Source organism: Macrobrachium nipponense, chromosome 24 (genome assembly GCF_015104395.2).
Source record: "Macrobrachium nipponense isolate FS-2020 chromosome 24, ASM1510439v2, whole genome shotgun sequence".
In the NCBI taxonomy this organism is placed as follows: domain Eukaryota; kingdom Metazoa; phylum Arthropoda; class Malacostraca; order Decapoda; family Palaemonidae; genus Macrobrachium; species Macrobrachium nipponense.
This window is the reverse complement of record NC_061091.1, coordinates 79,854,867-79,881,479: the sequence shown is the minus strand read 5'-3', so window position 1 is coordinate 79,881,479 and position 26,613 is coordinate 79,854,867.

The following is a 26,613-nucleotide window of genomic DNA, read 5'->3' as shown; positions in this document are numbered from 1 at the left end:
TAAAAGGTTTTAATGTAAAGAAATCACGCACCCCTCCATATCATCCAGAAGGAAACGGTCAAGTGGAAAGAATGAATAGAACTCTGTACGGTCTACTTAGAAGTTTGGAGGAGGAGACAAGAGGAACAAATGGGCCATTGTATTTTGCAGAGTTTAGTATTTGCGTAAAACATAACGCATCACTTTGTGACAGAGTTTCTCCATATTTCTTGTTGTTCGGGAGGGAACCTTGTATTTCGATCGAGAGCTGGGGGTATCTGGGAAGACGTTTACAAATTTCAAGACGGAGACTGGTACAACAGCAATGCACATGCAAAAAGAAGTTTGGGATTTGGTTAGAAGGAACACATCAAAAGAACCTGGGTAGGGTCAAAAGCAAAGCCTATGTAGCAAAGTCCAGAGAAAGTGATTTGGAGGTAGGAACAAAGGTTTTATTACGAGGAAAATAAAATAATTGGAAGAGCGAAACTAGGAGACAAATTCGGTAAGAGAAAGTGGGGGTAATTGAAAGAAGTACTTAACAGGGGACTGTGGTTTTGTGTAGAATTAGGCCTGAAGGAAGTGGATGCTAAGGTTATCCATCGAAGGAATATTAAAAACCGTTTGTGGGATAGAAAGGAATGAGGGGAAGAAAATATAGATGACTTGGATACGGAAATAATGATAATTTCGAAACCGCTGATGGATGACGGTAGCTTAGAAATGCCTGATATGGAAGGAAGAAGTTTTAACCAGGTTCGGGTTTTGATTTAGCAACCATCCGTAATAGTTGAACCTAAAGAAGGTGTTGATGAAGAGGTTGAACAAGAGCAGGGAGTAAACAATTAATGCACCAGTACTGAGAGATCAGAGAGGATACGAAAAAAAAAAAAAAAACCTAGGCAGCGATCAGAGTTGTAAATTTGTCTTTTTTTTTTTTTTTTGTCGGAAAAAACAGGTAATGGTAGTGGTGAGAAGATGGAAGTGTTGTAGTGTGTGTACGATGAGGGCATCGTCAAAACTGTAGGGGGGGGTTGTGTGTAACACTATGTTCTCGCGGTTGTCTTTTATCTTTTCACAAGCACTAGTTACCAAATAACAACCGTTTACAAGACAACAAATGAGGACAAACGGCCAAATAGATCGGCATGAACGGAACTGTCTTCACGGACCTGTTAACCGGAGGAACTACCCATTTCACTGGTTAAATATACTATCTGTAGATAAATGTAAATTAGATGACGGTCCTGAATTTACCAGACTTTGGGTAGGCCTCACTCTATAGGTACTGTAGACGTAGGTATACAGTACCTATATGCGCTGACCATACTTTGTAACATAAGCTGGGTTGAAGGTTTTTGTTTACATGTGCAATAAAAAGAAAGAAGAAATGTTGCTGTGAGTTTTAGCTTCCTTGGATTGCTATATATATATATATATAATATATATATATATATATATATATATATATATATTATATACTATATATATATATATATATATATATATATATATATAGAGAGAGAGAGAGAGAGAGAGAGAGAGAGAGAGTTAGAAATATGTCTTTTTCTAGTTCCCTTCTCTAAGCAAGGTATTAAAACAAAATAATGCAAACAATCTTGGAAAATTACATATATAATATATATATATATTATATATATATATATATATATATATATATATATATATATATATCATATATATATGTGTGTGTGTGTGTGTGTGTGGTGGTGTGTGTGTGTGTGTGTGTGTATAACAGAGAGAGAGAAGGAGAGGAGGAGAGAGAGAGGCGTCCTTACAAACACAAAGACTGAGATTAAGCCAATTTTGTCTCTCAATAAACGGACGAAGTTAAAGTTGCAAAGCGATTCTACTTTTCTCTTTTTAACCGTCGCATTTTTAAGCCCACGTATTTCATTTTCATCACGAAATTAAGTATAAAAAACCTCTGAGCATATAAAGAAAATCGTGTCATTCTTTAGACCCGCAAAAAGATTAGTTTTCTAAACACGTATAAAAAAACACTTCACGAACTTTTGTCCGCAACTGAGAGGAATCTTTTTAATTTGCATATTCGCTAACTCGGATAATAGGCAACATTTCCCCCCCGTTATCTTTCTATTTAAATTGTTCTCCTCTCTACCGACCGAATCCCTTGAAATATTCGAGAAGTTCAGGGTTCAGGCCTGGGGAACGCAGGCAGCGAAAATACTTCGAGGATTCTGGAAGAGACCTTCGTCGGAATTATGCACACGACTGTGGCAGTAGTATAGGTACTACTACTACCTGTCATTAGAAGGGATATGTTGTTGTTCTTCCAGCCCGTATAGGATGATATATATAATATATATATATATATATATATATATATATAAGTATATAGATATATATATATAGTATATATATATATATATATATATATATATATATATATATATATATAATATATATATATATAATATTATATATATATATATATATATATATGGATATATATATATTATATATATACAGGTGGGCCAAAGTAGCCTCACAGTTAAATAGGTAATAGCAGTACATTTATTTTTACAAACAATTAAGTAGCAGATATGAAGAATGCTGCAACGTTGAAGGCGGACATTTTGAGCACTGAGAGATTAAATGTTCCAGAAACAATTAAGTAGCAGATATGAAGAATGCTGCAAACGTTGAAGGCAGGACATTTTGAGCAACTTGAGAGATTAAATGTTCCTAAATAAATGCAATTGAACTGTAAGACAAATGCACACAACAGTGCTACTTAATTGTTTGTAAAAAATAAATGTACTGCGTATTACTGTTTTAAACTGTGAGGCTACTTTTGGCCCACCTGTATAATAAAAAATGAGCCTTCTCTGTAACTTTTCTCATTCATTACCTATACCTGAAGAGAGAGGGACAGCAGCAGTCTCTGAAATAAGTAGTTACTTACTTTCTCTTAATATGGCGTATTATGAGCTCCTTTTATTAGATGGAATTCTGTTGTTATAGCAGATTTTTACCGGTCATATATATATATATATATATATGATATATATAGATATATATATATAGATATATATAGACATATATATATATATATAGATATATATATATATATATATATATATAATATATATATATATATATATATATATAATATATATATATATAGATATATATATATATATTTCTATAGATATTCTATATTCTATAGATATTTATAAAATCTATATATACATACGTACATTTTATATAATGCATTATATATTTGATATATCCATTTTGTTTTTTAGTTATTATCTATTAGTTCATTTATATATTTGTTCATACATACATACATACACATACATACGCCACACGAAAAAGTAATAATAAAAAAGCAAACTATCATTTGAATATATATGTATCATGATGTGCATATATACATAAATACACACATATACCGTACACACATAACACAAAAAAAACATTATAAAAACGCAAATCTCAGAGACCTTCAACAATCAGAAAAGGACCCCCAACCCCCCAAACTCTACATAATTCCCAATTAAGGAAATTCCCCAGATAGAGGCCTGGGAAGGATCTGCCCAAGGAAGGATTCCAGGAAGGATTCCAGATCCCAGGTTCTTAACGGACGCCCGCAGATTCCTAGTTAATTAGGGGGAGGAGGAATTCAGGGACACGGTTCAAAGTTCGGTGCATATTTTACGAGCTTGGCGCTACGAAAGGTTCCGGGGTAGGATTATCACGCCGTCGATCTTGCGCAAGGGCTGGCTACTCTACTCTGAGCAAGAGATCAGGCTGGCATAAGGCCAGCTCAGCCAAAAGCAACATAGAGTAAGTGCTGTTAAAGTGCTGTGATTCTGGACGTGCGAGAATTGGGGTATTTGCTACGATTTTTTTTTTTTTTATTATTAAATATTAGTATTTTCATTTCTGTAAGTTTACACTTGAGAATTTTTTTTCTTAATATTATTTTCATTTTTGTAATTTCATTCTTAAGCATACAGTTTTTTATCTTTTTTACTTTTATTTAGATTTCGTAAGTAATTTTTTCTTTGTTGTCTAAGATGTTTTTAGGTCAATGGAAAATATGTTTCTTCTCCCTCTCACTCTCTCTCTCTCTGTCTCTCTCGCTCTCTCTTACATATATATACAAATATATATGTAAATACATACATATGTATATATATATATATATATATATATATATATATATATATATATATATATATATATATATATATATATATATATATGACTGGTAAAAATGTTCTGTTACAACAGAATTCCATCAATAAAAGGAGCCCATAAAAACACCAAAATATAGAGAGAAAAGTACTATATTTCAGAGACTGCTGTCTCTCTCTTCAGGTATATGAATGAGAAAGGTTTACAGAAAAGGTTGGTATTTATACCAAGAAGATCCATCCACAGGTAAGCCAATTTAGGTCACCCCCGCTGATAATCTTCCTTTAATCTTCTTAAGCGTTGGTGAATGGAAAACTTCGTCGATCACATCCGAAATCCACGCTCCTTTTGAGATGTTCATTACCTGCCTCTCTTTTCTTAAGGCCGATTCCATCATTTGACTCTTGTACCGGCAGTTGCTGCTATAAATTATACGTGACAAATTCCAGTTTATTCTATGGTTATGTTTATTTATATGGGTTGAAAATAGCTGAGTTCTGTTGCCCATACCTAACTGACCATTTGTGTTGTATTAATCTCTGGGGAAGTGATTTCCTGTAAATCCGATGTAAGATTGGTCACAGTCCTGGCATGGGATCTGGTAAACGCCAGTGTCCTTGGGCGATGTCTTTTGTTGGACGTTAATCAGGATTTGGCTAATGTTGTTCGGGCAAGTGAATGCAAAAGGATTAGATTTTCCAAGGGTCTGAGTCACCTTTTTAATCGTGTCCAGGTGGGGAATTTTTATTTTGTTGTGGGTGTAATCTCTTGGTCTTTGTTCTTTATGGGGTCGGTAGAAAATCACGTTTGCTTTGTGAATTGCTTTCTCTATTATATGGTCAGGGATACTTTAAAGACGAAAGTTGGCTTACGAATTAGTTCAAATTCTTTTTCCAGGAAATCTGGGGAACAAATTCGTAAGGCTCTTAAGAACAGGTTGTGATCGACGAAGTTTTCATTCAACAACGCTTAAGAAGATTAAAAGGAAGATTATCAGCGGGGTGACCTACATTGGCTTACCTGTGGATGGTATCTCTTGGTATAAATACCACCTTTTCTGTAAACCTTTCTCATTCATATACCTGAAGAGAGAGACAGCAGTCTCGAAATATAGTACTTTTCTCTCTCATATTTTAGGTGGTAATGGACTCCTTTTATTAGAGATATTATATATATATATATATATATATATATATATATATATATATATATATATATATAATATATATATATATAGAGAGAGAGAGAGAGAGAGAGAGAGAGAGAGAGAGAGAGAGAGAGAGAGAGGAGACCCGAGAGAGAGAGAGAGAGAGAGAGAAGAATGCCAAAAGCCGTTTGACACTATACCTTTTTATGGGAAAAAAAAATGAAAATTCCATTACTCCAAGAGTGACTTGTTTGGAAGTGGTGTGAAATTCAAGTCAAACAGAGAAACAGCAATAAAAACGTGCCCCCCCCCCACGCCCGCCCCCAGCTCCCAGCCCCCCACCCCCAAAAAAATTTCACCTTTCCAGTTGACCTTCCTCAGGGGCGTGGTAACAGATTTTCGCTTTTTTTCTGGATTCAAGGTATTTTCAAAGTTTTTTTTATCTCTGTTTTTTTTCTTTTTAGTCGAAACTCATTCCTGGAACAGACTACTGCTATAGTGTTGTTATTCCTCATTTTTTACAACCCCAAATGCAATTGTAACCTTAATGCAATGCATTAATGGTCTCAAATAATTCTCCTTTGAATTTTTAATAATTATTCATTCATTAAATTTTCATTTTTTTTTTTTTTCTATTTTCTTCAATAATTAAGCTTTTGTTTCTGTTACCTCGTTCAATGAACACCGTAATATTCTTGGAAGATTGAATTTCAAGTCATTGGCCCCTTTGGTGGCGAATTGTTCCATATGAATAGGGTTCATCTACTGAATAATAAAATAATAATAACAATAATAATAATAATAATAATAATAATAATAATAATAATAATAATGTGGCCACCGTGGAGGAGTGGGTTAGGTCGTCAATAGACTAAGTCAAGTTAAGCAAACATTGGGGCTGGTCAGTAGTTGGATGGGTGACCGCTCTCCTCGGCGTTGATTCCTTGGGAAAGGATCTTTACCATAATTTCCTCAGTCTACTCAGCTGTAAATGAGTACCTATCCCTGATGGGGTAGGGTCCAGCTATGGGTTAAATAGCAAAACTCAGCAATGATGGAAAGAAATGAAGGATAACGACAACGGACGTAAATGGAACCTCTGGCAAAACAGAGGAGCTTCGTACCGGCAACCAAGTATTCAACCAATTGAAGGGGAAGACGGTCAGGTACTTGGAGGTCGTCATCCAGCAACTGATCACCACAACGACAATAATCAACAGCCTGAGATTGGAGCTACCGAGGCAAAAAGGAAAGAAATGGACAAGAGAAGAAAAATAAGGAAATAGGAGGAGATGCTACATCAGAAGCAACCGACGGAAAGAGGGATATAGAAGAAGATTGGTCACATCTGGTATGAGGAGGAATAACAACCCCCCAAACAGAGCAGAGTCTGGCAAGACCAAGTAAGGAACATAAAGAAAAAGAAACTGGCTCTCCCCAACAGAAGAGAAGAACTGAAAGGGAAATGTCACACGAAACAAAAACGAATTACACGAAGACGAACATGAGAGACGATGCCACAGAAGACGAAAAAAAGACAGGGAGGTATAAGGTATCAAAACACGAAAACACAATGGACACGAAGAAACAGCCGGACGAGAAGTAACAGAGAGGACGGAATGGGTAAAGAAAAGATTAGACAATGTGGATGGAGCCAGATACAGAGAGAAAACAAAGATCCCCTCCCATGAAAGGCCTGGGGACACCACAAGAAATTCAAGGGAGAAAAATCAATGTGAGGTCAATGAAATAATGGGCATAATACAGACCACCAGTATCACGAAACAAATAACTTGACATATGCAGGAGCAAGATTAGTAGCAGAACTGATTGGGGGATTCGAACACCAACACCACCAGCACAACCAACCCAAAAGAAACCAAAACAGCAACCTCCTTGGAAAAGGCGCCTGGAAAAGCAAATCATGGTGATGAGAATCTGACTTGAGTAAACTGAAAGAGATGGCAGAAAAAGGCGGTAAGAAGCAAGAAAACAAGGGAGGAACTCAACGAGAAATACAAAGTACAAGAGAGGGGACTAAAGCAGCCATAGAAGATGTAAAACAGAGGCTTAAGGCCAAAGCACATAAGATCCAACGGTACATGAACAGGAATAAGGGATACCAACAGAACAAAAACTATCGGAACCAACCAGAAAAGACTATACAGCCAACTAAGAGTGAGACAACCACCAGAAATCCTGAAGCCGAACCAAGTAAGACACTCTGGGAAAACATATGGAGCAATCCGGTATCACACAACAAACATGCAACATGGCTCCAGGAAGTCAAGGAAGAAGAAACAGGGAGAATAAAACAAAGATTCACAGACATCACGACAGACACAGTCAGACACCAACTAAAGAAAATGCCAAACTGGAAAGCCCCAGGTCCCGATGAAGTCCATGGATACTGGCTCAAAAACTTCAAGGCCCTACACCCACGAATAGCAGAACAACTCCAGCATTGTATCTCAAATCACCAAGCACCCAAATGGATGACCACAGAAGAACATCCTTAGTACAAAAAGACAAGAGTAAGGGAAATATAGCCAGTAAACTACAGGCCTATCACCTGCCTACCAATAATGTGGAAGTTACTAACAGGTATCATCAGTGAAAGGCTATACAACTACCTAGAGGAGACAAACACCACCCCACCAACAGAAAGGCTGCAGAAGGAAGTGAGGGGCACAAAAGACCAGCTCTGATAGACAAAATGGTAATGAAGAACAGTAGGAGAAGAAGGAAAACCAACCTAAGCATGGCATGGATAGACTATAAGAAAGCCTTCGACATGATACCACACATGGCTAATAGAATGCCTGAAAATATATGGGGCAGAGGAAAATACCATCAGCTTCCTCAAAAATACAATGCGCAACTGGAATACAATACTTACAAGCTCTGGAATTAGACTAGCAGAGGTTAATATCAGGAGAGGGATCTTCCAGGGCGACCTCACTGTCCCCACTACTCTTCGTAGTAGCCATGATTCCCATGACAAAAGTACTTACAGAAGATGGATGCCGGGTACCAACTCAAGAAAAGAGGCAACAGAATCAACCATCTGATGTTCATGGACGACATCAAGCTGTATGGTAAGGAGCATCAAGGAAATACATACCCTAATCCAGACTGTAAGGATTGTATCTGGGGACATCAGGATGGAGTTTGGAATAGAAAAATGCGCCTTAGTCAACATACAAAAAGGCAAAGTAACGAGAACTGAAGGGATAAAGCTACCAGATGGGAGCAACATCAAACACATAGATGAGACAGGATACAAATACCTGGGAATAATGGAAGGAGGAGATATAAAACACCAAGAGATGAAGGACACGATCAGGAAAGAATATATGCAGAGACTCAAGGCGATACTCAAGTCAAACTCAACGCCGGAAATATGATAAAAGCCATAAACACATGGGCAGTGCCAGTAATAACAGATACAGCGCAGGAATTGTCGAATGGACGAAGGCAGAAACTCCGCAGCATAGATCAGAAAACCAGGAAAACATATGACAATACACAAAGCACTACACCCAAGAGCAAATACGGACAGACTATACATAACACGAAAGGAAGGAGGGAGAGGACTACTAAGTATAGAGGACTGCGTTAACATCGAAAAACAGAGCACTGGGGCAATATCTGAAAACCAGTGAAAGACGAGTGGCTAAAGAGTGCATGGGAAGAAGGACTAATAAAAAAGTAGACGAAGACCCAGAAATATACAGAGACAGGAGAAAGACAGAAAGAACAGAGGACTGGCACAACAAACCATGCACGGACAATACATGAGACAGACTAAAGAACTAGCCAGCGATGACAATTGGCAATGGCTACAGAGGGAGAGCTAAAGAAGGAAACTGAAGGAATGATAAACAGCGGCACAAGATCAGGCCCTAAGAACCAGATATGTTCAAAGTACGATAGACGGAAATAACATCTCTCCCATATGTAGGAAGTGCAATACGAAAAATGAAAACCATAAACCACATAGCAGTGAATGCCCGGCACTTGCACAGAACCAGTACAAAAAGAGGCATGATTCACTGGCAAAAACCCTCCATTGGAGCCTGTGCAAGAAACATCAGCTACCTTGCAGTAATAAGTGGTACGAGCACCAACCTGAAGGAGTGATAGAAAACGATCAGGCAAAGATCCTCTGGGGACTATGGTATCAGAACGGATAGGGTGATACGTGCAAACAGACCAGACGTGGACGTTGATTGACAAAGTCAAGAAGAAAAGTATCACTCATTTGATGTCGCAATACCATGGGACACCAGAGTTGAAGAGAAAGAGAGGAAAAAATGGATAAGTATCAAGATCTGAAAATAGAAATAAGAAGGATATGGGATATGCCAGTGGAAATCGTACCCATAATCATAGGAGCACTAGGCACGATCCAAGATCCCTGAAAAGGAATCTAGAAAAACTAGAGGCTGAAGTAGCTCCAAGACTCATGCAGAAGAGTGTGATCCTAGAAACGGCACACATAGGGTAGGAGAGTGATGGACTCCTAAGGAGGCAGGGATGCAACCCGGAACCCCACACTAAATACCACCCAGTCGAATTGGAGGACTGTGATAGAGCAAAAAAAAAAAAAAAAAAAAAAAACAAAAAAAAAAAAAAAAAAAATAATAATAATAATAATAATAATAACAAAAATAATGGTCTCTCTCTCTCTCTCTCTCTCTCTCTCTCTCTCTCTCTCTCTCTTTTCATGTATACATTCACAAATGTATATGCTTATAAATATTATAAGATTTATAAGCATATACATTTGTGTGTCTGGCTGCATATACATATACGTATATATGTCTGTTTGTGTGTGTGTCTATAAAGATATACGATTTTCCTTAGTATGTTAGCATACACACTTCCATCATTTCTAATTCTATTTTGACTCCCACTGCAAACATAACCGAGCAGCGTAAAAAGGGGGAAAGAGAAGGAGAAGAATATGATCAATGCAGGAACGGGCGAGGAAACAGAGGAAGCAGGAGATAGAATAAAAAAAAAAAATAGGAAACACTGTGGGACTGAGAGAGTGAACAGTGAAGCATTACTTGGGAAACGTGGTGGAATTCGAACTCGTATAGACGGGAATAAATGAAGGAATAGGGGAGTGGAAAGGGTTTTCTCTGAGAGAGAGAGAGAGAGAGAGAGAGGACAGAGAGAGACGAGAGAGAGAGAGAGAGAGAGAGACGCTGTGGTATAGATAGGGTAGTCTATTTACGAATAGGAGAGAATGCTTGGAAGGTTAATACTGTAATGCTGTAAAGAAATGAAATAATTAAAAAAAGTATTGGCTACGAGAGAGAGAGAGAGAGAGAGAGAGAGAGAGAGAGAGCCGTCTATATTCTATACATAAAGCAATGGAACTTGACTGGCGGTGAACACGAGAGTTCAGAAGCCATAATTATCGACTAAAAATGTCCAAATGATTTTACGTAACAGCTTTCAAACTGAAAGGTTTAAAATTCACATAAAATGACAAAGTCTTTGGTCATCTCAATAGTTTTTACTACATAAAACTAAAAAATGCATCACATATGAATAATCTAATGATTGGAAAATTATTACTAAACTTGATTTGTGAGTTTAATGTTTTTCATTTTTCTTATTCATGAAACTAAAAATATTAGCATTTTATTTCAGGAACTGGCTCGATGTTCATAACCTAAAAAATTAATTTTGGATCATATCCGAATAACTAGACGATTTACGAGAAATATTCAGAATATTACAGAATTTAATTTGGAATTTTTTTTTTTTTAACCATTCGCGAAATATCTGCGGTTTTAAAAAGAAAGGAGAATAGGTAATAGGTATTTTTTGGCGGTTGCATAAATTACAAGCGGTGGACGTATAAAGAACTCCGCTATTACGAGAGGAAATATTTTAGGATGCTATTTCCACGAAAAATAAGTCCACGTACAAGTAATAAAAAACGTGATTATGGAAAATATTTCGCCGTTCTTAAAATACACCTTTTGGAAATTACGAAGCGAAAATAAAAACTAGTAAAAAATGCGTATAATCAAGGCCAACGAAAATAGATCTAACATCCCGTGTCTCGGTATAATGCTGTATGAAACGCGGCCCATGACACTATAAACAAAAAAAGGCTCGGTGGTGGCCTGGCCTATAACGTTTGCCAGAAAGCACGATCATGCTAGCTATCTGTAACCTTAAATAAAACCAAAACTACTGAGGATAGAGGGATGCAATTTGGTATGTTTGATGATTGGAGGGTGAATGATCAACATACCTATTTGCAGCCCTCTATATATATAGATATATATATATATATATATATATATATGATATATAGATATATATATATATATATATATATATATAGAATACTTATAGTCACTACCATAGCGTGTGACAATATAATTAGCCAAAGCCACAGGAAAAAAATATATGGTATTAATACCAATGGCTTTCGTGTTATTTCCACTGATATTTTCGATTGTACCTCGAAAATCCGTTGAAATCAACACGAAAGCTGTTTATATATATATATATATATTATATATATATATATATATCTATATATATATATATATATATATATATATATATATTATTATTAAAGCACTGAGGTATTGTTTAGTGGAATTATTTAAAACAGGAATTATAAGTGTCATGCATTTATTTCCTCCTCGGAAGTAAATATAACTAAATACTAAATAGCCTTGTCTCTCTTTATATTCTATATTAAATACTAAGGCCTCATAACACCCTTGGAAATACCAAATAAGTTTTCCCCTTTTTTTCTGTTAGGCCTTTGCTTCGTAATGGGAATATAATTAGCTTCGTTAAGCCTTTCATGTTCTATGTTGACAATTAAATCACGTAAATCACGATGAACTTCAAAGAAAACGGTGTTTAAAATCAGGATTTATTTCACCGGGTGTACTTTCTCGTGTAACTGAATATAGATGATTCGTATTGAAAAATAGTTTATTTAAGGTCATTTTCATTTAAATTAACCTTTACAGAGGCAATTCAGGTTTTAAACGTTCAACTATAAGTCTGGCTTACGAAGTTGAACTATAAATATGCCTTAGGAATAAAGGTATAAATAGTACTCTAATTATTTTACAGATAGAATTCAGATTGTAAAACGTTCAACTATAAGTCTGCCTTACGGATCTTATGTATATATAGAACCCTATTTTTTTTTACATAGATAACTCAGGTTGTAAAAAGTTGAACTATAAATCTGCCTTACGAGATGTAGGTATAAATAGAACTCTAATTTGTTTACAGAAACAATCCTAATGAACACCATAATAATCTTTGGAATAATAATCTTTGGAAGTTTAAATTTCAAGTCAGTGGCCCGTTTGGTGGCCTTGTTCCATATGCATTGGTTTCATCTACTGAATAATAATAAAATAATAATAATAATAATAATAATAATAATAATAATAATAATAATAATAATAATCCTGAAAAAGGCAGAAAACGTATTTTGAGATCACCTGAATACATTACCTGAATATATTAACTGCCTGATATTTAAGCGGCACTTGTGTCGTGCTCATTTTTATATACTCGTGAGAGACCAACATTTGCAGAAGGTCCCGTGTTGCACATTTGCATACCAGTGGTGCATATTTTTACCTGGGGCGTTTGCAGACGAAGGAACTTCTATTATTATTATTATTATTATTATTATTATTATTATTTATTATTATTATTATTATTATTATTATTATTATTATTATTATTATTATTATTATTATGTTCTATCACAGTTATCCTATTTGACTGGGTGGTTTTTAAAGGAATGGGGTTCCGGGTTGCATCCTACCTCCTTATGAGTTCAGAACTTATTATTATTATTATTATTATTATTATTATTATTATTATTATTATTATTATTATTTTGTTGTTGTTGTTGTTGTTGTTGTTGTTCAAAATCCACAATTATAAATTAGAGTATATTACTATGCTTTTTTTTACATTTTACAACCCACATTGTTATTATTATTATTATTATTATTATTATTATTATTATTATTATTATTATTATTATTATTATTATTATTATTATTATTATTCTTATCATAAGATGAAACCTATTCAGATGGAACAAGACCACCAAAGGGGCCACTGACCTGAAATTCTTCAAGCTTCCAAAGAATATTAAGGAAGAAGTAAGAGGAGGTAAATGGAAGTACAGAAAGAAGAGATCCCACTTATTAGAGAGGAAGAAAATATATTAATAAATAGATAGGAATGTATTAAAATCAAAATGCAAGGAGAATAGTATTAGGGAAGTAATGCATTGATGCATTGTACCTGACTGAGAGAAACTATCATTACAAATGAACTGACACCTGACACCTTCATCTGTTCTGACAATCCCGTTAAAACCGAGGATCTTTGCGGCGTCCCTACGGCCCCTAGCTGCAACCCATTTCATTCCTTCAACTGTATTTCATTTCATAATTTTTATTCCATCTTGTTACATGGTGTCGAGTATTCTCTAAGTGGAATACGACCAGTTGCTGACTCGTGAATCTTTAATGTCTATCCTTCGAAATGAATATTTCCGGATGTCGTATCTTTGGAGGTCACCTTTTTGGTCGGTTTTCCTCGTGTTGCGAATTTTCAAACCTTTTACTCTCAATAAACCTTCCAGCAGCTCTGAATGACCCCATTGTAAGTCCCAGAGCTCAGCCCTTTGGTCTAAATCTAGTGTATTTCATTCCATCTCAATAATAACAAAGTAAAACATTCTCGGAGCATTAACCAAGAAATGGCAGGCACGAAAGCGCGCGAAATTCTCGCGCGTCAATTTAACCGCCTAGTCTGCAATTCCGTGGACGGTGATAGCGACCGATGCTTTCCCTGGAAACGGTTTCAGATGGTCGGATGATCCCCTTTTGGCATGGAAACTCGGGCCTGCACGTAGAGAGAGAGAGAGAGAGAGAGAGAGAGAGAGAGAGAGAGAGAGAGAGAGAGAGGCCTTGGTCGACAATTGTATTCCCGTTTCAGATCCGCGTTCCTCTCTGGAACCAGCGAGGTGTATATAAGCTGTTTTCCGGGAAGGATTTGGGTGAAGCCCAGAGAGAGAGAGAGTGGAATGAATTTGTTACTATTATTATTATTTACTGTGATATTATTATTTTGTTTTAAAATGTATTAATCTAACTCTGCCATAAGAGATTTATTATTATTATTATTATTATTATTATTATTATTATTATTATTATTATTATTATTATTATTATTATTATTATTATTATTATTATTCTGGAAGAAGACCTTCATTAATACGGGTTTTATATGAAATAATTTCTATTTCAGCCGCTTTTATTTTGTATAAAGAAGTTCCCTATTCTTCTTATTACTGATTTTGGCGTTTTAATAACCAATTTGAATTCAGAAGAAAAAGTTAGTAATAAGAATAGAGAAACTTCTATACCAAAATAAACGCGGATGGAGTAGCCATTATTTTCAATGAAACCTGCATTATTATTATGTATTATTATTATTATTATTATTATTATTATTATTATTATTATTATTATTATTATTATTATTATTATTATTATTATTATTAGAAGATGAAACCCCATTCATTTGGAACAAGCCCACCAAAGGGACCACTGACTTGAAATTCTTCAAGCTTCCAAAGAATATTATGTGCATTTCAAAGAAATTAGAGATAATAGAAAATACAGAAAGAAGAGATCAGTATTAGAAAGCAATTATCAATTAACAATTAAAAAAAAAAACTCATAATCACGAGTCAATAAAATGGAAAAGTAAATCCACAGTAGTGTCTGTGGTATTTAAATAACAAAACCAAAAGGCATACTATTGTGGATTTACTTTTCCAATTAACAAATTAATAAATAAATAGATAAAAATGTAAATGAATAAGACACAATATATTGAGTAATAGATAAAAGTAAGCTACTTGGGATATTATTTTATAAAAGCCATTGAGAATAACGTCTCGAAATGATTGTGTAGATTTGCCTTGGATTTTTTCCATCGAATTGTATTCTTCTCTTTTTTCAAATCTGAAAATAATTTATTTTTTACTGCTTAAGTGTGTATAAATGTAATATTATTACATGTATTGTATATATGGTGTAAACTGATAAAAAGTTAAGATACAACAGAAACCAGGAATGTGGTGATGCAGGACCTATTACCAAAAAAAAAAATTTGGAATGCGTGTTAAGAGTCTATGGAAGTATAAGGTGGATTGTTGAGCCACCTCTCCTTTATGGAAGTAAAGTGTGGGTCTTTGGGCAAATGAAGAGATGAAGTGGTAAGTGAGTTACAAGGATTAGGATGTCTCAAAGACTTGTTAGTCTATCCTAAGAGGGGACCATAGTGTTGGGCACTTATCTGTAGGAGCAGGTTTTACTGCGAAAGTGGTAAGTGAGTTGTAAATCGTTCCTATAAATACAGAGAAAGAGCGAGATAGAGAGAGAGAGAGAGACAGACGAGACACGAGAGAGAGACGAGAGAGAGAGAGAGAGAGAGAGAGAGAGAGAGAGAGATGATTAAGGTCAAGTAATGGCATTGAATCATTTATATCTCTCTTTTATTTCTTTCAAGCACGGTGTCTTGAGCCCTTTCTTTGGAGAAATATTTCTGCCTTTGGGAAACTTTTTTTTTTATCTTTTTTCCGGTCTTTCTTTATTCCATGGCTTTTTCTGTAACGAGGTATCGACAGACAGTGCTTTCACATGATGAATCTCTCTCTCTCTCTCATCTCTCTACTGTGTGTGTGTGTGTGTTGTGATTACTCCTTGACACAGTTTTCAAAAACAATTTTGGAACCTTTCGTTTTTTTTCAGTTTTGAAGTTAAGAATAAAAATACTAAAGATAATCTTTCACACTCTCTCTCTCTCTCTCCTCTCTCTCTCTCTCTCTCGCTCTCTCTCTCTCTCTCTCAGAACAGGAAAGAGGGACATGGGAAAATCCTTATTATTACCCATATTAAATGAAGGAGAAAACACGCAAACCATCATATTGATGAATGCACAGGGTTAGTTACGAGTAACTCAAAAAGAAAAATAGAGTACTTAAAGAAAACTAACCCAAATTGAAAAAAGAAAATAGATAATAATGAATATAAGTGAAAACCTGGTATTCCCAAGAGATGGGAATGATGATCAAATAAAAGGGTTCCAAACTTATAGATCAGATAAGAAAAAATAGGAATCAAGGGGGAACCGCAATATATGGGAAAGACAAAAAACAAGGAAAAAATATATGAGAAATATAGTAACTCAGAATGTGAATTAATAGCGGTAGAATTTGAATCTGAAAAATTAATGAACATAGTAATATATAGGACCTCCTAATACTAAAGAGTTTGACTTAATAATAGAAAAATTTGATGATATATGGTAGAAATAACAAGGACTGGACTATTCTCCTATCTGGAGACTTCAACTTTCCTTTCTTAGGACTGGAAAGAAACGAATAGGAGATTGTGGTTGTACTTATACATATAAAAAAGAGAGTAATAGTAGTGCAGAAGATAAGAGGCAATTCGAAAAGCTATTAGATATGCTACTAGAATACAACATTCAACAAATAAATCACCTGCCAACAAGAAAGGAAAATACTTTAGACCTAGTATTTGTTAACGAGATGAATTATGTTAAAGAAATAATAGTTTATAATGCGAGTATTTCAGACCATAATGTCATAGAATTAACAATCCATTCCAAAGCAAGTGAAAAGAGAGATAAGCAAGAAATGAAAAAAAGTGGGAAGGTATGGATGGAAATAAACAACTTCTAAAGTAAAACATAAAATGATCAGAAATAAATGAAGAATTAAACAAAGATTGGGATAACATTTCGTAAGTGATGACATAAGGGTGAATACGGAGATATTATATAAAAATATTAGAGAAAATAGTGGATAAATATATACCGAAGAAAGAAAAATAAACATCAATCATGCATACCAAGAGACAGAAGGATCTTGTTCCAGAAAATCAGAAAGTGGAAAAAAGGTCTTGCAAAAGAAAAAAATGCATGGAAAGTTAATAGAACGAAAAAGTAAGATAAGAAAATGCAGAAAAAAAAGATTATTCAATCAAAAAGAAAATGAAAAACGGGACTTGGAAGAAAAAACCCTAGTAAATATCAAGCAAAACTCCAAACTATTATACTCATATGCAAAAAAGATGAATAAAAGAAGAATAGAAATAGGCCCTCTAAGAATTGAAGGGAGATTAACGAATGAAAAAAGGTAATTTGCAACATATTGGCAGAACGATATAAGAGAGAATTCATCCCTAGAATAGATAATGAAGATAATGATATAGGAGTAAAGGACGAAAATAGTGAATATTTAGCTGACATAGATATTAATGAAGCTGATATTGTGCAGGCTATTAATGAAATTAAAAATGGAGCTGCAGCAGGGCCTGATGGAGTTCCTGCTATTTTGTTAAAGAAAGTAGTTCATTCTATCGCAAAGCCACTTGCAATATTATTAAGACAAAGTGTAGATACAGGCATGATTTCTGATGAGCACAAATTAGCATATATTACCCCTACATTCAAAAGTGGATCAAAGACTTGAGGCAGGTAATTATAGGCCTGTGAGTCTAACATCACATCATTTATGAAAGTGTATGAAAAGGTAATGAAGAAAAATATTATGAAACATTTAATAAAAAATAATCTGTTTAATATAGGACAACATGGTTTCGTACCCGGAAAAAGTACACAAACCCAACTGTTAGTCCACCATGAGAACATATACAAAAATATGAAAAGTGGAAATGAAACAGATGTGGTTTATCTAGACTTTGCAAAAGCTTTTGACAAGGTAGACCATAATATATTAGCGAAGAAAATTAGAAAACATTAATAGTGGATAAAGTAGGAAGATGGTTAAAAGAACTTTTTACACAACATAAAACAGATAGTTATTGCAAACGATGAGAAATCGGATGAAGCTAAGGTAATATCCGGTGTGCCACAAGGTACGGTGTCAGCTGCATTACTGTTTGTTATTATGATTGCAGACATAGAGAGTAATGTTAAGGACTCGGTAGTGAGTAGTTTCGCCAATGACACAAGAATAAGTAGAGAAATTACTGTGATGAAGATAGGAACACGCTACAAAGGGACCTTAACAAAGTATATGATGGGCAGAGGTAAATAGGATGGTATTTAACTCTGATAAATTTGAATCAATAAACTGTGGAGACAGAGAAGGAAAGCTATATGCATATAGGGGACCTAATAATGAGCAATCACAAATAAAAAGGAAGCAGTTAAAGACCTTGGTGTGATGATGAATAGGAACATGTTTATGCAACGTCAAATAGCAATTCTATTGGCAAAATGTAAAGCAAAAATGGGAATGTTGTTACGGCACTTCAAAACGAGAAAAGCTGAACACATGATTATGCTTTGATACAAAACATATGTTCGTAGTCCACTTGAATATGCAATATGATATGGTACCCACACTACAAAAGGATATTTGCACAAATAGAGAGTGCACAAAGGTCCTTTACAGCTAGAATAGAAGAAGTTAAGGACCTTGACTACTGGAAAAGACTATAATCCTTAAAAAATTATAGTCTGAAAGTAGAAGAGAAACGCTACATGATAATTCAGGCATGGACACAGATAGAAGGAATAGCTGAAAAACATCATGGAGCTAAAAATATCAGAAAGAGCAAGCAGAGGTATTAATAGTGCCCAAAACTATACCAGGAAAATGAGGAAAGCACACAGGAACATTCCAATCCCTACGCAACCAGCATCGATAAATGCAGCGGTCTATTCAATGCGTTTGCCTAAGCTCATCTGAGGAATATATCAGGACCGTGATGCGTAGATGTGTTTAAGAATAAGCTCGACAAATATCTAAACTGCATCCCAGACCATCCAAGATTGGAAGGTGCAAAATATACCGGAAGATGTACTAGCAAACTCTCTGGTAGACATTAGAGGTGCCTCACACTGAGGGACCTGGGCAACACGAACAAGATGTAAGGTCTGTAAGGTCTCTCTCTCTCTCTCTCGTCAATACCTTTATTATTTCACCACAGCATGCAATATTAACCCACTATCTTTTCCTTTGCCAAGCGCAATAGATCCCACATTCTCCAGTCTCTCTCTCTCGTGGGGCATATCTTTCCCCAAACCAAAACGAGTGAGTGTCGACATGTATTCCCCTCCACCCCCCCCTCCCCCCAAAAAAAATGTCTCTTCGCATCCCCACCATTTTTTTTCTTTTTATCATTTTACAATCGTCGTCGGGGGATGAACCTCCTACCCTCATCATCCTCTATTTTCCCTGAAGCGTCGTGATGGCTGGTGTGGTGTAAAGATTGAGACCGGATGATGGTAGGGGAGGGGACACTTCCCCTAAGCCCGTCCCAGACCCCTGCCCCACCAAAAAAATTGTAGGAGGGACAGAGGGCTGTTGCATAGTTTAGTTTCCGCAGTTCGATGGTCTGATGTTTTGTTGGAGAAATTTTCCATCGATGCACAGCGTCATGTCTTAATTGTCTGGGTTAGAACAGGAGCTTAAGAATAAAACAAAAGAATTGTTGATGAATCTCAATTTTATTTAAGCAATTGTTTGTGGCATCGAAATACTACGAAATCTTAAACCAAGTTCTTCAGAATACGCGCAAGAATAAAACTAACTGTTTATGATTCTCAACTTTTAGGTCAGCAATTGTTTGTGGCATCGAGGAAATACGAAAGCCTAAAAACTAAGTTTAAGCTACAATCTGCACCAGATCAGCACCTTAACCAAAAGTGCTTAAATATCTACGAAAAAAAGACATATATCAAATAATTCGCAGCATTGTTTCAAACCCTCGCTATCAAAGAAGCCATCCTTTTCATCCAAGCTCTCCCTGAATGCGACGCAAAATTAACCTTGCGACGCATTGGAAGTTAGAACAAAGTTTGCACGCAAACATTCCCAGCTCCTTCCAGCCAGGAGGCTGACCTAATTGTGGACTCTTTCCAATTACCGACTTCAAAGAGTCCGGTTCCACTTACCTGGTCTTATTGGCTCTCGAGTTTCCCCGTTCCTTTAATCAACTTCGTTTCGGGAATGAGAGACTCCTGACCTACGGTTTTATTGAGATATTTGCTCTTTGGCATCGTACTGTTATGAATTGTTTTATATCAAATATCCTCTTTTTTAATATATCAAATATCCTCTTGATATTTGATATATTATATTTCAAAGGAATTCTTTCAAATGTCATATTTGTGGAGGTAACCTTTTAGTCTGTTTTTTTCCCTTTTGGAATTTTTTTGTTTTTATAGAGCATTATTAGTTCCCTCTTATTTTAGTGTCCCGTATTTTCTAAGTGGAATATAACCAGTTGCCGAATCTTTAATATTCATCCCTTTAATGATTTTTTGAAAGTGTCATATTGCCTGATAGCCTCTTTTTCGCCATCTTTTGGAATTATTATTTGTATGAACCATACAAATAAGATTAAAATAAGTTCAGTATCGCGTGTTTTCAAACTGTTAATGGAATATGACTGTGAGCCTTTGATAGTTTTTTGTTTAGAATTTAATTTATTTACATATTACAGAACACTTCACTATTTCAACTTTCCGTGAGCCTGCATATCATCTAAATTAGCTACTTTAGTAGCATTGGCAGTTATAAAGAACATTTCTGATTAGCTTAAAAAATTTATCGTCCAGATAACTGGAAGGGCACATTTAAACAAGCCTTCAGAAATTCTCAAAATTTAGTAAATTACGACTTGGACCATCCACGGATGGTCTCTTTTTCTGTCAATTTTTTCCGTAATCTGGTATTTGAAAAGTCCTTCACATTCGAAATTGATCTCTTATCTCCTTTTCCTGCAGAGAGAGAGAGAGAGAGAGAGAGAGAGAGAGAGAGAGAGAGAGAGAGACAGACAGACGACAGACAGACACAGACAGAGACAGAGAGACAGAGAGACAGAGAGACAGAGAGACAGAGACAGAGACAGAGAGCAGATTCGCTTAACTGCAACACCATTATGCAGTAAACGTGCCTAGCTGTCAAAATTCTCCATAGTTCCAGAGGACCTTTATCCCTCAGTCCCAGAGGTCCTTTATTCCTCAGTTCCAAATGTCCTTTATTCCTCAGTTCCAGAGAGCTTTGTCCCTCAGTTCCAGAGGTCCTTACCCCTCAGTTCCAGAGGTCTTTTATTCCTGTCCAGAGGTCTTTATCCCTCAGTTCCAGAGGTCCTTTATTTTCTCAATTCCAGAGGTTATATTTATCCGTCAGTTACAGAGGTCCTTTATCCCCCAGTTCCAGAGGTCCTTTATCCCTCAGTTCCAGGGGTCCTTTATTCCTCAGTTTCCAGAGGTCCTTTATCCCCCAGTTCCAGAGGTCCTTTATCCCCCAGTTCCAGAGGACCTTTATCCCTCAGTCCCAGAGGTCCTTTATTCCTCAGTTCCAGATGTCCTTTATTCCTCAGTTCCAGAGGGCCTTTATCCCTCAGTTCCAGAGGTCCTTTATCCCTCAGTTCCGATGTCCTTTTATTCCTATTCCAGAGGTCCTTTATCCCTCAGTTCCAGAGGTCCTTTGTTCCTCAGTTCGAGAGGTCCTTTGTTCCTTAGTTCCAGAGGACCTTTATCCCTCAGTTCCAGAGGTCCTTTATTCCTCGGTTCCAGATGTCCTTTATTCCTCATCCAGAGGGTCTTTATCCCTCAGTTCCAGAGGTCCCTTTATCCCTCAGTTCCAGAGGTCCTTTATTCCGTTCCAGAGGTCCTTTATCCCTCAGTTCCAGATGTCCTTTATTCTCAATTCCAGAGGTTCTTTATCCCTCAGTTACAGAGGTCCTTTATCCCTCAGTTCCAGAGGTCCTTTATTCCTCAGTTCCAGAGGTCCTTTATCCCTCAGTTTCTGGGGTCCTTATTCCCCAGTTCCAGAGGGTCCTTTATTCCTCAGTTCCAGAGGTCCTTTATTCCTCACACCGTTGGACTGTGGAAGAATCCCCCTGCTGAAGATGTCGTGCAAATTGAAACTTCAAAAGATGCAGTGGCTCACTGTCCCAAAGCAATTCTTCATTTCTAATCATTACTCACCCTTTTATCAATTTGTTTATTAGTTTTTAAATTGATTTCTGCTCTTTTCTAATAACTGGTTTCTTCTTTGCGTATCATCTATTATATAACTTCTGTTACTTCTTTCGAATGGACACCATAATATTCTTTGAAAGCCTGAATTTCAAGTCAGTGGCCTCTTTGGTGGGCTTGTCCCCATATGAATAGGGTTCTTCATCTTCTGAATAATAATAATAACAATATAAGCAGCTGGACTCACCCTCTCACTTCAGTCCTTCACCCACTTCCGCCCAAAGAGGATGTCTGAGGTTTATTCAGGCGAGACGTCCGGAAAGAATCGAAAAGAATAGAAAAGAAATATAATTTTACATTAATTCTATCTGCAATAAACTCTATGGGATATACCTGAAGATTTGACTACCCTGTAATTTTTTACCAATAAAAATCCAATCGTTTTACCTAATTGAGATATGTCAACCTTCGGTGCGTTGCTCATCCAGTTTAAAGCAACAATAAGAAAGCAATAATTAGAAAAATAGAGATGAACTTGTATAAAATTAATGCAGCTGAGGCAACAATCACTTTTAATGAAACATTTTTAAAGAGGGTTTACTTCCAGCATACATAATAATAATAATTAATAATAATAATAATAATAATAAATAATAATAATAATAATAATAATATCAAAGGCAAACTTGTTATCAGGGACAGGCTGGGGTCGTCAACAGGTATACAGGTGCGTTTCGTAGGTCGGGAACAGGCCTTAGTCGTCAGGGGTCTATCCAGTATTCCTTGTTTTTTCTTCTTTTCTGGTTTTTAAAGGCGTCTACGTGTTTCGGCCACCTCGTTAGGCCATCTTCGGGACGGGATCGCTATTGCATTCGGGTGGTTTGAAGAAATGGGTACCTCACTTTTCATTGGGCAATACCTGTTACGTCACGAGCGATGTCATCAGGGGGCACGTTGCTGGTTGGCTGTTCTCTTCGTGGGCGGAGCCTCATCCTTATTGGTGATGGTGGAGGCCCCCTCGAAGGGCGTGCTACCAGGTCGTCCTCAGGGCGAGAGCTTGAGCTTCGATCACCCTCAGGGTTATTAGGGCCGTCCTCAGGATGAGAGCTTACGCTTCTATCATCCTCAGGATCCCTCTGGTGCGATGGTCGTTGTGGGGCGTTGTCTGCTCTCTCCTGACTGCGTGGGAGGAGGAATATAATAATAATAATAATAATAATAATAATAATAATAATAATAAATAATAATAATAATATTTGGAAGCTTGAATTTCAAGTCATTGCCCCCTTTGGTGGGCTTGTCCCATATGAATAGAGTCTTCATCTTTTGAATAATAATAACAATACAGGATCCCATACCCCTGAGCATTCCTGCCCAAAATGGAATCGGGAATAATATGATTTCCCCATCCTTAATCACCTCGCCTTAGCGAATTTAATCAAATCCTGCCCGACCTCATCTCCGTGATAATTCCTCCCAACTTTGGAAAATCACAGTTTTTATCATCCCTCTTTTTTTCTATTTGGTTTTTCGGATAATCGAATACTGATGATCCAGGCAGCGCTGATTTCCCCGAAGACGTCCCGTTCTAGTAAAAATCCATGTGGTCATTCTGCTCCTGGTCTGTCTGTCTGTGTCTACTATTCTCCGTCGGCTGGGTTAGTTCCGTCAAAGCACGCGCCTCACGCGTTTACACTGTAGGCATAACTTCATGAGGTTCCTTGTGGCGTCCCTTAGACCTCCAGCTGCAACCTCTTTCGTTCCTTTTGACGTAGCTCCGTTTTTACTCTTCCCTCAAACCCTCCCATAACAGTCGACTCACATTGCAACTTGTTGCTCTATTTCAACCTCTCTACTATCAATTTTCATTTCAGCGCTGAATGAACTCGTTGTAGGCCCCAGCCCTTGCTTGAGCCTGAGGTCTGAATTCTATATATTCCATTCCATTCTACCTACGTATCTATCTCTCTCGCTGTTTATGAGTTTTCTCCTCACGGAGCCATTCTAATTGATCGTCCTATACACTGAATTACTTCAGACTAGCAGCTTGTGCCTCTGACCACCTATCTCTATCTAATTCCTTCTCTTCTGAGGGATTAATGCATCAGTCATACTTTCGCTTGTATATGATTACATATTAACTGTGTATATTCAGATAACGAAGCTAATTTTAGATTATAAACACCCAAGTCTTTTTTTTTCCTCCTCAATGCAGGCCATAGCTCGTGGGAATCTTATAAATAAGATATTTCAATGTGTACTCTCTTGGGAATATTTCTGGAATGTGAGGATATCACACTTTCCTTTTCCTATAACGCTCATTTAGCTTATATACTCTCGTAATTATTCTAAATCTTATTATTATTTTTAATAATATTTTGCTGTATCACAGTCCTCCAATTCGACTGGATGGTATTTATAATGTGGGGTTCCAGGTTGCATCCTGCCTCATTAGGCGTCCATCACTTTTCTTACTATGTGCGCTGTTTCTAGGAGCACACTCTTCTGCATGAGTCCTGGAGCTACTTCAGCCTCTAGATTTTCCAGATTCCTTTCCAGGGATCTTGGGGTCGTGTCTAGTGTCCCTATGATTGTGGGTATACAATTTCCACTGGGATATCCCATATCATTCTTATTTCTCTTTTCAGGTCTTGATACCTATCCGGAGCTAATGTGACGAATCATGCTATGCTTACTAAGAAAGACTACAGAGCTTTACTTATTATTATTATTGTGACGTTTATAGATCGTTTCGTTCTATCCCCGCAATTAATTAATTAATTTGATTTGGAAAATGGCAGCCATTTCCTCCAAATATCAGCTGATTTTTAGGAAACGTGGGAACCAAAACCCGCCAGCCAGAGATAGGGGGTTCCCCAGTTATGGGAAAAGAGTCTTTTGTCAGCTTTAGGGACGAATCTCAAAAGGGAAGGATGTAGGCAGATTGGTACTTCTTAGACCTATATCTTAAGCTCTCTTTCCTGTGACCCCTCTGCTGGCTTTATGCTCTGTTTCCAGGATTTGCCTTGCTCGTGGGGGTTAAGCTGAATCCCAACACCCAAGCAAACGACTGAATTCTGTCTCAGTCGGCTGCAAGACGTGATCTCGGACGGATGTCCAACTACCTGCCTTCCTGTTAGGCCTATCTAGGGCGTAGGTGGTGTGCAAGATACCCAGGCCCAAGACAAAGCGGCCACGTTTTTCTACAAAGGTCCACACTGAACACGACATCAGGTACGTCTTGTGGAACAGCATATTGCCAGTCTCTCCCATCCTATTATCATTTGATCCTCATTCTCCCAATTCAATTTCCACCCCCAAAAGGATTCATCCTTTTGTTCCCTCTCACTGCCTCATGGCCGCATGCTTCCCCTTGTGTGATCGTCCCAGACCAATGAAGTCATTGCATACCTCAGTGAAACATTAAAGGTTCCTTCTCCCCAGTGTTAGAGAATTAATCAGCCTTAATCAAAGCAAGAAGTCATTATTTCTTTTATCTTGTTTAATCTGGGATTCTTTTCCAGATTCCCGGAGCCACGTGTCATGTCTCTCTGCCCGCAAGTGTGCATTACCCAAGTTTATGAACCAGCTTGAATTCATCCAATTACATTATAGCCATTTTGTGAGAGATATATAAGTCCCACCGTGGTGGACGCTGCATTTACCTTTTCTCCAGGCCAGCGAAGGGCCTTTTTTGTAAATAAATAGCTGTAAAGTAACGAGCTGAGTTTTCTGGCGACCTTTTCCCTCTAAAGAAAATTATCACTAACTAGTAGTTTTACGGTAAGTTAAAGAAAAAAAACAATTTTCCTCTTGAAATCAACCCAATTATTACCGTTTACGGATAGCCTCTCTCAAGGCCGCTAAGTACGTAAAATTATTATTATTATATTATTATTATTTATTATTAGTATTATTATTATTATATTATTATTATTATTATTATTATTATCAGGAGATGAACCCAATTCATATGGTACAAACCCACCAAAGGGGCCACTGAACTTGAAATTCAAGCTTCCGAGGAATATTTTGGTGTTCACTGAAAGAAGTAACAGAAGTCATTGGGAAATACAGAAAGAAGAAATCACTCAATGTAAATAATAAACTAACAAATTAATAAATAAATAGAAAAAAATATAAGTATGTTATTGAAAATACAAGGAGAATGCTTTAGAGTAGTAATTGCGTTTCATCTTTTCTTTGAATAT